The 16,316-nt window shown below is 40.0% G+C and overlaps 1 protein-coding gene across 3 annotated transcripts in view; it reads left to right on the top strand.

The window, feature by feature from the left end:
* ntm (neurotrimin) overlaps window positions 1-16,316 on the top strand; it is a 351,663-nt gene that overhangs the window by 271,645 nt on the left and 63,702 nt on the right. The window lies entirely within an intron of this gene.

Raw genomic sequence — 16,316 nt, 5'->3', positions numbered from 1 at the left:
ATCTACCATATAATACAACTAACTAAAGTGATTTGTATAATTTAGAAATGGAGAGAAATCTGTGCCTCTTCCAAACTCACGGGCAGAAAACATCACACTACCAGCTGTGGTTGCTAATGCATTTGGCAAACTGCCTGCCGAAGAGCTGCACTTTGGTGTGTGGTGACTACTTTCAGTCTCCAGCAAGCCCAAGGGCATGCTGCGCACCCATTTCTTTTTTCGTTATTATTATTCCTGTGCATGAGTCTTTAAATTTTACTTTGCTTGCATGACTTGTTGTGATGCACAGATGATAACGCTTGCCAACCTTTATATTAGGTTGACTAATTTATCTTAAATAGGAATCCTTCCAGTGAGAAGACGTTATTCTTAATTTAAACTAAAACACTTGTGACAGCCTGGCTGTCTTCCAGCCTGGATGCTTCTCTCTGGCTCTACGTACGCACTGGCAGTGAAACACATTGGACCAAATTGTATTGTTAATTGGAGTATGTAATTTGAGAGAGTATGTTACCACCTTCGTATCCTCATCAGCTTGTCTGAAATGTTTCTGCTACCTTTAAGACTCTGGACATCAGTTTTATGGGTTAGACTAAATTGTGACTGAAATAATGTTAAACTAATCATTATTTGAGGGATTCTTGTTACATTTTAATGGTAACTGCTAGCTGACGCAACGTTAGTTGTATGTTTCAGGGGTGTCCAAGCAGAAGTTGTATTTACTACCCTACTACACAGTGGTTCTGCTTAACTTCTTGCAATATCTTTGTACGAAGTCTGGTCTGTCTTTATCATGTGAAGCCTCTCCTACACTCTGTGTCCTCCTTTGGTTAAATCATGCATCCAGTGAGTGAGAGTGTAGAGTTCGGTGAATATAGTCCCAACAGCTAGAGTCAACTTTTTAAAATAACCCTCACGGTCTCGTGGAGTGAGTGTATTAGTATATTCTTTAAAAATGCGTTTTCCTAGTCAAAACAGCCCATTTAAATATGCTAACTGGCTATAGTGTTTGACATGTTTTGCCTCCAGCTAAGCCCCGCCCCTCAAAATACATCACACTGTTTACAAACTGTGAAAGGGTCTATTTTATTGAAAAATTGTAATAAATGATGTCAGACATCAACTGACCACCCACACTGGAGAAAAAGAACCCGTACTCCCAGGCTAAGACCATCCTAGTAGTAGAGGGAAAGCTGTAAAGAGGCAGACACAGGAGGTCAAAGATGGACAACATCAAGGAATGGACTGATTGTCTTTGGAGGTACGAGGGATGGTCTGGAAGTTACAGAGAGAACTGGTGATCCCTGACTGCCATGGGATGAGTGAGTGAGCGTAGGAAATGTGTTTTTATGTCATTTTTACACTTTCCAAACTTATCCAGCGAAGCAGATTGGACCCTCTGTTGGGCCAGATTTGGCCCACAGGCCGTATGTTTGACACCCCTTCCCTGAAGCAATACATCAAGTTGAATAGATAGAACTGTATTTGCTGCTGCCCCCTCATTCGACATGTTGAATTGAAGTTATTTTCAGACATCCCAAAACAGGTCTAAACAATATTAGAGAGATTAACCTTTCTGTGTGCTCTCTGTTTTAAGTGGAGCCAGACAAAGCTCCATTAAACACAGTCTTCTATGCTTTTACCGAGGTGAACAAATGGCTTTTTAGGCCACTGCTGATGTTGAGCTACTCTCTTACACTTCTGAATAACTGAATTTTAATATGAAGGCGGTAGCAGACATTGACTGTCAAATCATGGATTTTTGTTGGTAAAGCCTAAAGGCAGTTCAATATACATTTGTTTAGTTGTTTAATAAAACTAGATTCAGGCATTCCTTGCATGGTTTGAAAGGAGCTTTTGCGACTCTTTGTATAAACAAATCCATGAAAAGCAAATGCTAATCAAATCATTGATTTATTCTTCGGTACAGTTATATTGTTTTCTGTTCAGAGGGTTTCTTTGAAGGACTGAAGTGCCACTTTTATGAACTGCATTAAACTGTCAGGAGCTGATGGGGGGGGGGTTGCAGGGCATACACAGCATTCAAATTCCACAGCCCTTCGCCTCACAACTTGGCATTTAAAAAGATGAAGTGCATTCTCTGGCACATTGTCAGCATATCCAGCAAAATAATAATAAAACAATGGTTTGCTAAAAATATTGATTTGCAGTGACCAAGTTAAATAAGTAAAGTAATAAGTAAGTAAATAAATAGGAATGCAATTCATTGTGTATAGTGATCCACATACTTTGAAAACCTTTAATCTTGTTTAGGCTTTGGATTCAATTAGGACTTTGTTATTCTGCCTCCAAACACCTTGATCTTTTTTTGTGTTGGGATAATGATATATAATGAAAAAATTGTAAATCTGTAAATTCATTTGTCATTTTAGGCTCCATGCCAAACATGGCTCAGAAATTTTAAACATGTAGCCATTTTTTCCTTCATTTTTTTGATCATCAGCCAGAACACCAACAGTAATAAAAGCTTGGAGTGGGGAATATTAATCATAACACAGTCACTGGAGATGAAAGGGCTCTGATCTGTGGCAATTAAGCTTGTGCTATTTAGAACAGAGGTGATTCTTCGTGTCTTTCAGAAATGCCACAAGATCAGTGCATCTTTGTTTTGATCGCTGACATCAACCCAGATGAGATTTCTTTTTAACGCATATGTAGGCCTATACATGAAAAAATGACTACTCCACTGAATGTGATAATAATCTTCTTAAATGCTTTGCAGTGTGCCTCAGGGTTGTAGTTTTTAAGAACACCAAATAGAAGCTGACAGCCTATCACACGTGCTGCTTTTGTACTCCGTCTTCGTCAGATCTGCTTGCTTTTCACTTGTGTTCATCAACCGCATTCGTCATGCAATGTGTCACACTGACATCTCGGATGTATGGAACAACGCATCAGTCAACCTTTAAAAAACAGTTCACTTTAAATTTTACTGCTACATACCCCGAAGGGTTCATGTTGTGTCATTTGATGCGACAAGCATGTCCTTAACGAGTTTCCCTGGACCCAATCCAATCTGATACTTCTGTTCACGATGATTAAGTCCATAGACAGTACAAAGATGGCCGAACTGCTCCTTAAAACTGAAACCAAAGCAAGCAGAGCTCCCCCTGGTGACTGGCTGCAGCTACCCCCTCCATCATTTTAGGCTGCTAGCATAATGTTGATGCATGTTACATAATGGTGACTACCAGATGCCATGCCAACCGCTCCATAAAGTGGTCACGTGGGACCATGAGAGTTGTAAAAGAAAGTACAGTGTATAAAACATGTGGTGTGGGGACGTGTTGTCCATATTTATATACAGTCTATGATTAAGCCTGACTCAGCATATTTTACATGAGCTACTTCATCAGAATAGAAAAAGACCCAGATTCAATACTATACATTTTTTTTTTAATGTAAATTATTAATATGACCTGAAAATAAAATAACTATATTGTCGTTGATTGCCAGTTTCAGAGGAAGCATCTCACTGTGTTGGAGTAAATAAGTAAGTAAGTCATGGTTGTACAGAAGTGTCATGACGTGATGCTTCTTAATGTCTTAAACTGTCTTCTTTTTTTTTCTCTTCTTTTTTTTTTTGGACCCGTGTCCCATTATCTTATGCAACTTCCTGTTTCATACTGCATCTCTACAGCTGTTTAAACAGAATCAGATTTTTTTTCCCCCTTCACTTGTGCTTCAGGCTACGGGGAAGTGTTTGAAGTGCTGCACATAACATTTTTACCCGAACTGACCTCTTAGAGAAAAAAAATTGTTTACATCAAAGTTGGATTGTGCTGCAGTGAATGGCACGAATCGAATATTGTCCTCCTCTTTTACCCTCGCTTGAGTAGTTTTTCAGTGTATGTGCTAGCTCGTTTTCTTGTGTGGAATTTGGAAAATAAATCAATGTACTATTCAGGACCTCTGAAGAAGCTTTAATTTCTCAGCCAGCATGATATTTTGATTGCTTCTGAACTTTTTTTTTATTATTTTTGTCTTTTTTGCTGTGGGTTTGAGACATGAAGCTGCGTCAGATCTTGTTCTTTCGATCGGCGTGTTTTCATATTTTGATTGAAACTTTACCGCGCCTTGTTTGACATCAGCGACTGACGTGGGGAGAAAATAAGGTGGCTGACGAATTTAAAATCGGCTTTTAACTTCGTTGAGGATTCTGCTGTGGATAGAGGAGAGGTGTTAGGGCTGACTAACATTACCTTGTGGAGATGAGCAGAAGTAAGACATCGAGTGGGTTTAATGTAGCTACCAAATCCCTATGTTATATCAGTTTGCACCTGTGCAAGCTATTTGGTTAGTGGGGCAATAAAAGGGGGCACTGCTGCAAACATCCTTTTGAACGTGTATCAAATTTTACTGTTAGTTCAGAGAGAGATAGACGGATAGAGAGAAACCGGCCCATAAAATGATGTGTCAAAATGGATGGCAGAGCGGGGAGATTCAGCAGTACTGAGCCTGAACTCAGAATACATCACTGTCTGTTCTGTCATCTTCAGATTGACAGCAGTCAAGTCCTTTTCCCGTTTTTATCTCGTCAGGATTATAAAACTCTATCCTAATGCTTCCTATGTAAATGTTATCTACCAATGGAAACATCCTGAGGCTCAGAAGGTCTCATGTTTAATATTTAAAATGGAAATGTGCAGACTCCTTTTTAATAGAAACAAACATTACCACCTTCGTAATGTTGTGCAGGTCTCCCTTGTGCCACCAAAACAACTGTGACTGCACATTCTGGTCCTTCTGAGTGTAACAGAAGGTTGTTAGTAGGGACCTACGGGTTGAGGGGAGGGGCCTCTGTGGACCAGGCTTGTCCCAGTGCATCCCACAGATACTTGATCAGTTTGACCTTGTGCTGTTTTTCATATTTTTGAGTTGTTCCTAAACCCTATTTGTGTGTGTGCGTGCCTGGTCTGGTCAAGGTCGGTGGTACATGTCTGAAGAACATCCACATGAATGCCAGGTCCAAAAGTTTCCCAGAAGAACATTGTATCGTCACAAGATGGTCAATGTCATTTACTTTTCCCGTTAGTGGTTTTAATGTTGTGGCTGATCGGTGTATTTAGACCGATATTAATTTAAACTTGATTTCAGTTTATATGTCCTCTGGCCATGGCATTGCACAGCTCCTGTGTCGTCTTTTATAATCCCTACAATACAACATGTCTGATATTTTTCCTTACACATCCACCGAAGACATTGTTTTAAAATGTTTCAGGGGGGAAGAAAAGTCTTAATCGCTGAAGTATAACCACTCAGGACTCCTTCCTACGCATCTGTGCAAACATGTTTTCCTGGGGTTTGTGAGTTTAGTACACCGACAATCATAATTTAATTATGTCTTAATTTAATCCCACAATCAGACAATGGCAAGTGGGATGTAGCAAAATGGATGTCAGAGCTGCGTTTCCCCACAGGCAGATAAACCATGCACGTGACAGGGGTAGCGATTCAATTATGACCATAGTGGGGGAGCTTCTGAATGATAACAGCCACTCCAGAGCTCATAAACACAACAGTTTACGAGAATCCTACCCATCTTCCTTAAGCTTAACCATTTCCAAGGAAACAGAAAACCCTGCACGGCGGCTCGCAAAGCAGTGGTTAATGTTAATGTTTTTGCATCGCTTTTTCATTCTGAAATTCTGTAAATGCGCCGGGGAACAGAAGTCGGGGAGACATTTACTGGAATCCCACAGTTCCAGGGCACAGGGAGTGGTAATGGTTCAAAGAGATAAATACATGGCTGGCAGTGCTAGGTCAAAGAGGGGAAGAGTTAACACACTGCAATTGGAGGATGCAGGAGGTGTTGCATATCAATGAGGGCGGCACTAATGCAATATTTTAAGCACATGTTGGAAAATGTCTTGCGTCGGTTTTCTCTCCCCACAGGTTCTCCTCTCTCCCGCTCTGTATTTTACTTTACAGCTGCTGTCAGCTGTCTGTCTGTCTGTCTGTCTCTGTCTGCAGTTACACAACCACCTCATGAAAAAGTAAAGCAGACTTTTCTCTTAAGATCAGACTGCCATAGAAACATCAGTGTCGACTGACTTCACTTTGGCATCCAAGCCTCAAGCTCCGTTTTGTATTCATCTGACATCTCACTGAATCGGTCGGTATCAGTATTTCATGCCTCTTAATTTTTAAAAAGAAATGTAACTGATCCTGTTAAATGGAAAGGATGTTTGAGACACTGAAGACAGTGTCTCCATTTGTGTTGAGTTCACTGCCTTGCATCAGCTAGTGAGTGTAAATAAATGTTACGTGTCACATACAGCATCCTCTAATAAATAGTCTCAGTTTTTAACATCAGAAATGGATTTAAAACATTCATCTTTGTCCAAGCTTCTATCGAGGGAGTTTGGGGAAAATTTATATGAGAACTGCACATAAGCCATAATGATGAGAGTCCAAGAAGATAATGGTCTTTATGCCAATTTTAAAAATTTAAAATGTGCTGTGGAAAGAAAAGAAAAGAAAAGAAAAAAAAACATTAAAATGTGTATGGACCTTTATGCAACCATTTTTCTGCTTAGAAAGCGGTCTTCAGCTGTCTTAATTTTTGGTTATTTTTACAGTTGTATAGCCATGTGGGCAATCCAACAATGATGTGCCCTTGAAAATAAAGGTTCAAATTGGAACCAGAGGTTGGTTCTTCACATTGATGCCATAGGGGAGCCTTTTCAAGTTCTGCAAGGAACGTTTTGCCTATTGGTTCTTTAACCCACAGGCATCTGTTTAATTCACTACCCTTTTGTAGCCTTAGCAAAATATGTCCATGTCCAAATACTGCTATAAACACACACACACACACACACACACACACACACACACACACACACACACACACACACACACACACCTCATAACAGCCTGCTAAACTGAATAACACAAACATGAATGAAATGACAAACATTGTATGCATAGGCCCTACAATGGGGAAAACAAACTGATTTTAGTGTTGAACAGTAAAAACGACAAAATTGGCCATTTTTCTCATAAATGAAACCCTTCTACTGCAGAATTAATGATTTATTGTGTCATGGTGGAGAGATTAAAACATGTAGTTATAATGGAAGTCAATGGGACATTTTTGTCTGCCAAGGTAATTTTCAAATCTGATGCTGCACAAAAACTTATAATGCGATCAAGTCAATATTTTAGATAATCTTGGTCATACCCAAAACTGATTTGAAAAAAAAAAATAAATAAATAAATGCCCCAGCCACCCAGCATTGGTTTTATGGAAACTAGCTAATTTTTCATGTTTTTTAAAGTAATCAAACTGACATTTAAAGAGTAAAAATGTTTGCAAAACTATCAAAAAAATCAAAGTGCAAGTGGCTTAAGAGATTTATGCCGAAAAAAATCAGAAAGAAATATTAATAAGTTGAGTTTTTATAGCAGTTTTAGAACGTGGACATTTCTGTTTGCTAAGGTTACGAGAGGGTGGTACATTTTTTTCCACAGTGTAGAGTACTCTTGATCCACCCATTTTTGGTACATATCCATATGGCCGTATATCACCCACATAGTTCTCATAGACCCATAGTATTAAGGTATTTTTTTCACCCTGTTGGAAGAACCAGATAGCTAGCGATCAAGACATTCCTGCGAACTGTAACAGCGTCACCGATGTCTGAATTCTATGACCGTGTTCTCCATGGAGACAGAAGGAATATCTAATAATTAAATTGCAAGAGAATTGATAACTGAACCCTTGAGCCAATGCTTTTATGATTACACATTGTGTATCACATGAAGAGTGTAAATGTTGTAATTCATTGACATCATCAACGCCACCGCCGCCATCTATTCTGGATTTGCTGGACATAAAATCAAATGTGCATAATGTACTGGAGCAGATGGTGGTGAGGAGTCAATTTTATCCTTCATTAGTGTTTAAGTTGTTGCCTTGACATCCTAGGGGCATGAACTAATAATTGGAAAACAATCTACTAAAACTACTGTCTACTGCAGAGAGGTTTTACTCTATATGGCACCAAATAATAATACTGGGTTATACCACAAACAACCTCAATTCTTAGTCTCATGACTTCCCTGAGGTAGTGTCAATCTCCTCCTTAACCACATCCCAGAGGTGTTCTGCTTGATTTTGATCTGGGGTCTGGGAGGCAGCTGAAGTCTCCTCAACACTTTATTGATTGAGTTCATGACACCAGTTTAAAACTGCTTTTGCGATAGCTACGTCTGTGGGTTCATACCGTCCAAACAACATGTGGTCCGACTGCTTTACCGCTCAGCGGCCATTGCATCGTGGGTGTCTGAGTTAGCGTAGCAAGATATCTCCTATTAACAAGGTGATTCTTGTTTTAGCTTTTTGCACCATTCTGAACCAACTCTGGAGAGGTTGAGGTGAAAATGCAGGAGATCGGCAACATCAGCCACCAATACCACTGCCCCATTTTCCTTGAGGGCTGGAGGGTGTATTTTGTTAATACTGTGATTTTAAACAATGTTTTTGTATGCAGAAATTAGTCAAACTGATGGACTGGACTGTAACTATCTCCCAAATACATCTGAAGGTATGAAAATAAGCTTTCCATTAACGCATGCATTGTTGGCCATATCATCAAAACAAAGAAATCCATATAAATTCTAATCCTACTGGAGCAGAATGACTGAATTTACTACTAAATGCAATGTTTTATACAATCAGTGCTGTGAACAGTGTTTGCCATTGAAGAAAGGCAGCATTCGCTGAAATGCTGGTGCAACGTAATCACAGTGTACAACGGGAACACTCTGTACATTTCAAAATATTGAACTCCTCAAGATAACGGCACTGCATTTATTTATAGCAGCAATAAGAACACTTTACAGTAAATTCTGTCTAGATGTAAACAAATGTAATTACTGTACATTTCTTGTTATGCAGTGTTGCAGAAGCTTCTGCTATTGCTACTCTTTATTTTCTATAACGGCAAGAGTTAAGCACACATACACATTCTCCACTTCCTTTCACACATCACTCTTATGCCCTGTGTAGATAACACTGAAATAAATTAAAGTTTCCCTGGCCGAATCTGGCCGGTCGTGGCCATGCAGGACAAGCAGTCCACACAGTCAGTTTAAAGAATACACCATTGCTGCTATAGAAGATGTGAGTCGAGCTTCCGGACTTGCGGGCCCTTTGTGGATTCAGGAAGTTCTTTGACCCGTTGGGCTTTGAAAAACTCTCAGGATTGACAGAAAAATTCATGGTTGTCAAGCTGTCAAGGCTGCCTTTTGCTGCTTCTTGAAAAAAATTGACATCTGTGGAGATATGATGATTTCATCTTGCAGCACTGCATGTAAATTCCAAGCTGGATCTCAACCTTGCCTGAGAGGACGCACTAAACGGTAATTTCAGCGGCATTGTCGGTTGTATATTATGTACAATGTACAAATTTTTTAAAGAGCTCCCTCCAGACAGCCAGGCAGTTGAAACCCTTATGTTGTTATGATGCAGATTGATATAAAACTATGAAAATAAAAACGGAACATCACCTCCTGCGTTGTGACCTCCGTTTTAATGTGTGGTTGTTATGGATGCCGTTGTGATGGGCCCAGCTGCTTTAACACCTTGCCACAGAAGTGATCAGGTTTGACATATTTATGTTTATATCAGTTCGTAAATTGAAAGTTTGCAGCAACATTTGATAGTGGCTTTAAATCATGAGTGGCCTCTAGATCTCTTTCTCTTTCCCCTGCTCTTTGTTTTGGCTGCACAAGTCAAATCTCAGAACTGCCCACTCCACAGCATTACACCAACTATAAGAGGGAGACCCCAACACTTATGGGAGACATTCCTTTATTTTCCTTTTTGCTTTCTGCCCTGACCGTCTTTTAATACAATGTTGTACTGGGAAACTTTGGTTTAGATGGATGGTACCCACCTAGCAAATGCCACAAACAAGACAGTTTAGCACAAGGTGTTGACCAACAACGTGCCAGATAACACAGGACACCCTCGAAAGACTCATTCTCTGATGAGTCAAAGACCTACACAATATTAGGAAGATGGTCATAATGTTATGCCTGGTGTATAGCGTAAAAGCAGTGGCTGAAGAATATTTTTTCACTTCCAAGTAATGCTACACCATAGCATCAGCTGATTTTATCTGGTAGTGAAAAGTGTGATGCATTTACCTGGGAAAAAAAAAAAAAAAAAAAACAGCAACTAAAACTACCACACACACCCTGGCGTGTTTCTGAAAGTGAGTGACCGTATTGTGTCAAAAAGCGCAGCATCCTCTTTTACTGAAGCAAACATTTTGCCTTTTGTTTTTTGGTGTCATCTACCTTTCAGGAAGTCATTTTTTTAAACACGCCTTGCATTTAGTAAAGTTAGCTGTCACATGAAACCAAGCTCCAAAGCAACCTATTGTCAGCTCCTCTGCGGTTAGCCATTGTTCATTCTTAAAAATGGAGCACAGTGAAGTGAGTTGTGCTTCATCACTCCCTGCAGGATGCAACTGATGAGACATTTAGGACCCTGGAAAACAGTTCCGAAGTAGACAGCTAATGCGAGCAAGGGTATGATGAGCATATCTGGGTTGTACTCTGGAATTCAAAATCACGATGCGGTTGTGGCGGTTATGCTGCGCGCATACAGTACCTGTGCTTCACAAGAGGCTCGCGGTATGGTAATTTTCAGGCATGAGTAAAGGAACACCTGAAGCCCTAGGCTATATTTTAAAATTGCCATCTTGGGGAAAAACAAAACAAAAACAAAAACAACAACAAAATAAATAAATAACTCCAGTCAGTGACAGGACCACAGACGAACAAATTTGGGAGTCTTGCATAAGAATCTCAGAGACACCTCATAATGTTGATGTACATTTTTAAAATGGGGTGATTTGGCAGAGACTTGTAGAATACCCCAGAGGGCATGTGGTCGCACTGTCCTCAATCAAATCAGCACAGGCTTAATCAAAGCAGCACCGAACAACGGGTTACTGTTGCAACCTCAATGGTGGCACGTGTGCAGGTTATTCTGTGACAGAGCATAGTATTATCAGTAAGCCTTTAACACTAATACAGTTTGCCACTAAATAAATTCTAAAGATCTCAAATTAAATAGAGTTACAGAGTTTTGTTTGCATCAGTTGGATGTAGCTAGCAAGTAAGCTAGCTTGGCTAGCAAGTTAACGAGTTCAAGCCATAAACCCATCAAACTACTGCACTAGATAGGCTCATACTGGTGCAGACCCTAGTGAATACGAGTGGAATTAGATTTATTTTCATTATCAAGAGACAGTTAACTACTGAATTCCAAGATGGCTTCTCTTTGTTTCCGTTTCATGTTGTGGTTAACTTCTCCATCGTCAATGTGACAATAGGCAGTTGTGCTAATTATAGGATGTGATGCACCTCATTAAATAGGGCTGGAAACGCCACTGGTTTGCGCAGTGCATTGTGGGTCGCAAGCGCCATTTTTAAGGTCAAAGATGGTTTGTTTACATTGGTACCCCATTCACAAATCAGACACTTTAGGGAGCGCTGTTACATTTAATGGGACAGCAGACTGAACCATCCAGGGATTTAGTTGTGTCGGTGAGGGCAGAATGTCACACGATAACAAGTTTTTCTTTGTCATTTTCCGACCTGTCTGCTGGAGTCGTCGCCCATTGCGTTGCTGCGGCGACGGAGTGCCAGTTGGAGTTTAAAACTGTTACAAAGTGAAATATCGTAATGCTCGTTCAGACTCATTGAACAATTTTATAAAGCTAGTATTAATGATAGTGTGCTAAAAGGACAACAACACAAGTGGAACATTGCACAATGCAAACAGACTTTCCAATAGCCCCCTAAGCCCACAATGCATTGTGATTTGTCTTCTGCCGTATCGCCCTTTCGAGCCCCATAGTGAGTGGTTCTGAATACAGTTTGAAACAACTGCAGCTATTTGCATACTATATATTTAATGTGAATAACAAAACTTAACATAGAATCTTGCAGGTGCAGGAGGATATCATAGCCTTCTTAGTATCACAGATCACAGTGAAATGACACCAGACGGTGCTTATGTTAATATAAAATAGACGATTTATCAGGCTTTATGTGTATTTTAAATTTTAAACCATTGGGTCAGATATAGACGTTGGAGCCACAACATTTATGGGAAATGTGTTTTGAAAAGTAATTTATTACACTTGATTAAGTTTGAGGCTAGTTGGTTAAAAATGAAAATGCACTATACAGTACCAGAATCTAGCTGATGATTTTCGAAATATCTCCTGACCTCACAAAAGATTTAGTCCACATTATCAGCTGTCTGCACACTTTGGTCCCCCAGACCGTCCACGCCACCAATCTCAGCGGCCTGAACGACAGTTTACTCTTTATGGTTGGATCCAATGACCCTGAGGCACTGACTATGCGACCGTATCATAATCAATCCTTCAAGGTGATAGTATTGCCTCAGGACACGTGGGATATGACGTTCAGAAAATAATAATGAATAAAAATAAATATAAAAAAACGGAACAAATCGTTCACCTGTCAAAGGGCAAAGCTTTGGCATATTGAAAACAGATAAATAAATTAGTCACGTTTGCAATATAAATGATATTGCCAGTTGTCAGGCGCATGTTTGCCAGAGTGATTCATGAAGGAGCAGCTGCTACAGTGTGGGGCATTGCTTAAATGAGTAACACCGGCAGCCAGCGATCAGGAAACCTCCAGCACGATCACAAATATTTTTGCACACGTTTCCTTGCGGTGCACGAGGTAGTCTGGAGGAAGTGTGCTGGGATCATCCTCGTGACTCCAATCTCAGACCTGTGTCATTTTACAATTATTTTTTTCATTTTAACCATAAAATCAGAGCAGGAAAAGTTTGATTTTTCACTGTGAAAACCACAAACATATTTAACAAAGCATTTTTATAACTTCGAATGCAAATCTAAAGTGTAAATTTCAAAAGCTTATGTACAAATTTGAATTTAACAGCAAATCTATTTATAACCGTTCCATTAAAATGCAGGAAATGCATCACACATTTTTGTGTAACTGTTTACAACCATTTACAAAACTATCAGGTGTCACAATAAATAATAATATCTAAAAGTATTTCTCTGTGGCTGCAGTCACTCCATAGACTGAACTTAGTGTCACTCCCACAATTTTACCCTCTTCCTTAGCAACCATTGACACATAATTTCTTGATTGGTTGATTTTTCCACCAATAGGAAAGGGTCTGTCGTGCTTTTTTTTGTTTGTTTTTTTGCTTTCGAGTGTTTGAAGCTGGCTAGCGATCTCCACTCGCGCTTTGCTTTCCAACATTTCTCCCATGCACGAGATGCGCATCAACTCTCGACTCCTGAGGGTTAAGCTATCCCTTACTCCTTTACTAAAAAATGTTATGTCATGTTAATGTGTATTTAAAGGAATGTAAATTTGTGGAGGGAAATATAAAAATATATATATATATATATATACATATATAAAATGTCTAATCAACCAAAGATATTGTGACCCCAGTGGAGTACCTCCACAGATCCCCTAGAGGTCATGGACCCCCTGCAGAAGAACTGTGGTTTAGGTAACACAGCACTTCAGCCAAGTTTAGTGAAGGGTACATGATTAAAAGGGTTTAAAACAAGTGAGTAATGTGATTAAACATGTCTGAAGTCAAAGCCAAACAATAACCTTTCCTAAACTAAATGGCCCCGGTGTCTACACATGGCCATAAATAAGTTGAAACATGCTGGTTAAACCATTAGTGGAATATTGTACATGTCTTGAACATACTGCAAACATGACCAACTCACCTAAGGCGTAAAGGTCAGACCCTTTATTAACCCACCACTTCATAAATGAAACTTGTAGAATGAGCACATGGACATCCCCGAGGTCTGCGATATTTCAGAACTGACAGTTAGTTGTTAAGGCATAATACCCTTCACTCTGGGTATTACTTACTCCCATTATGTATCAGTCATTTCATTCTGGCTCTCACCACTGACATGCGCCGATTGTCACTGCATTTGTATCCGTCTTTGCCAGATAAGGTAACAAATAAACTGAATTTATAAAACCCTTAAATAAAACCACCCACTTCTTTTGTGCGTCTGCCGTGGCTGAGAAAGCTGCCTGCCCGCCGATCCCTGCAGCTGCTGCTTTCCTTTGATTCTCGTAATAATGGAACACGCTGGTGTAAGACAGATAAATGCGCGGACTCTTCCTCATCCTGCCATGGTTATTCTGTGGGAGTTTTGTTTACCCGCCCCAGATACCATTGCTCTTCTCCCTCTGCTTTTATGTCCACTTAAGTCTGAATCAATGTCCATCAGCAGGGGCCAGAGGTGACTGTAAAGGCCTGACAATTGTGCACTATTGATCAGCATCCACCCAGACTAATTTAAACTGCATATGGCATTATTGATACCCGGTACTGACCCAGATTCAGTATTACTATGCAGCGAGCGTTCGTCGCGGCAGTGGATAGGCGGATCAGGGGAGAGAGGTGGCTGAATGCTGGGTAATTACAAGAGAGAGCTGTTGAATCCCTGATGATACGAATTGCCAACAGCCCTTTTGTTTGCTCGCCTGCTTGTTTGTTTGAACTCTTCCTCCATAATGGACTGCTGGGAGATAGGGTCACATAAGGAAAAAAATATAAGACTGAAGCAAACCAGCAGCGTTTATTTCCCTTTTTTGTCACCATGAAGTGAAACTCTGAATTCAGCGAGCTTGTCAGGATTTGGCAGTCGGAAAGCATTACCGAGTTTTTTTTAGTTCTGTCTTTATCTCGTCACAGTTTGTGACATGGACTGGTTAGGGTTTAGCATCAGAGGCTCGATTTTTCTTGTCATCACGTTCATTTAATTGAAGTGTTGATAGCACTTATGGAACCGTTTTGGGTTGACTCCAGTCCAGTTCCTGTGCTGAATGGGAAGTGTTCAAAGCAGAATTCCCGAGGGTAGGGCTGAGCAGTATATTACATTTATTTGATTAATTTGAGTCTTTGACCAGACAAATGTCTAACAAAAAAAACTAAAGGTGATCATTTTTCTCTCTGTAGAGATGTTTCCTTTGAGTCGCCAGCACGTCTCGGTTTTGCCAATTCACAACAAACTGGCAACAGCTCAAAGTGCTGAGAAATTAAAGCAAATAAAGGAAGTCAAGCTACTTCAGGGATGGGAAAATGGTGATGCAATGCACAACATGGAAGAGACCGCCATGCTGTGTAAAGTTTACTAAAACTAAAGCAGTGTTTCAAAAATGCAGCAGAAACTAAAGCATGCAATGAATGTGGAGGTAGCATTACCGTATTTCTACAACAAAACACTAAAGTAGATTGTGGTGCAGCGGGTCCTTTTCCTCAACAGCAACAAATACTTGGACCATTTTAATCAGATGATGAACACAGTGATGCCTTTGTGTAACTAGTCCTGTTTGTCGATACTGAATATTGCACCATGCACGCCTTACTTCTTTATGGGCAATAGTGTACTAGAGTTGTCCCGATCGAGTCCCGATCTGATACTGATCTTTTAATATGCAGTATTGGATAATCCAAGTCACAATCTGATCATGAATGAACAAAATGTACTCAAATGCTTTTCCAACTTGTATTCTCCTTGATCACGTATAGACCATGCAACTGTAACAGCGCTGTCTAGAGTAGCACTGCCCAAGCTAATGTAGCGAGGATTAGCTCGTAGCTCCTGAAGCTCCAGCAGACAATGTTTGTTGTTGTTTCGGTGCTTTCCTTGAGTGTACTTGATATTATTGAGCTACTACCTCCGGAAAAAGACAATAACACACTGCACAGTTTACAAATTTCTGTCGACTGACTTCATTTTCCACAGTAAAGTACTTCAAAGAGCAGACACGTTTAGTCATGTGAGTTGGGGATTTTTGGCAGCTTAGAGACTAGCTAACAGCCAGAAGTAGAAGTGGACAACTTTGTTTTCTTTTTAGCACCTAGCTAATCTGCTGCAATTAAAACAAATGAGGATTAAGGTGTTTTGGCATTACAGACGTTGTGGTTTATGGCGGAAGTAAAATAAATAATGGCAAAAGATCTGACTTAGCTAAACGTCAATACCGATCTGATCTGATGGCCCTGATACCAGTCAGGACATTACATACATTACATTACAGTACATCTTACATATACCTCCAGTTCTACCTCACTTCCTGTGTTTTGTGTCTCCCATCAATGATCTTGTGGCATTGTGAAAAGTTACAGTGTGTGTGCAAACCATTGTATCTTTGAACTGTTTAGTAGATTATGTGAAAGCCAGTGTGAGAGTTGACCTTCACTCCAACTTCAC

The sequence above is a fragment of the Mugil cephalus genome, chromosome 15 (assembly GCF_022458985.1).
Source record: "Mugil cephalus isolate CIBA_MC_2020 chromosome 15, CIBA_Mcephalus_1.1, whole genome shotgun sequence".
In the NCBI taxonomy this organism is placed as follows: domain Eukaryota; kingdom Metazoa; phylum Chordata; class Actinopteri; order Mugiliformes; family Mugilidae; genus Mugil; species Mugil cephalus.
Note: the sequence above shows the minus strand (reverse complement) of the source record. Positions and strands in the feature narration are given on the sequence as shown.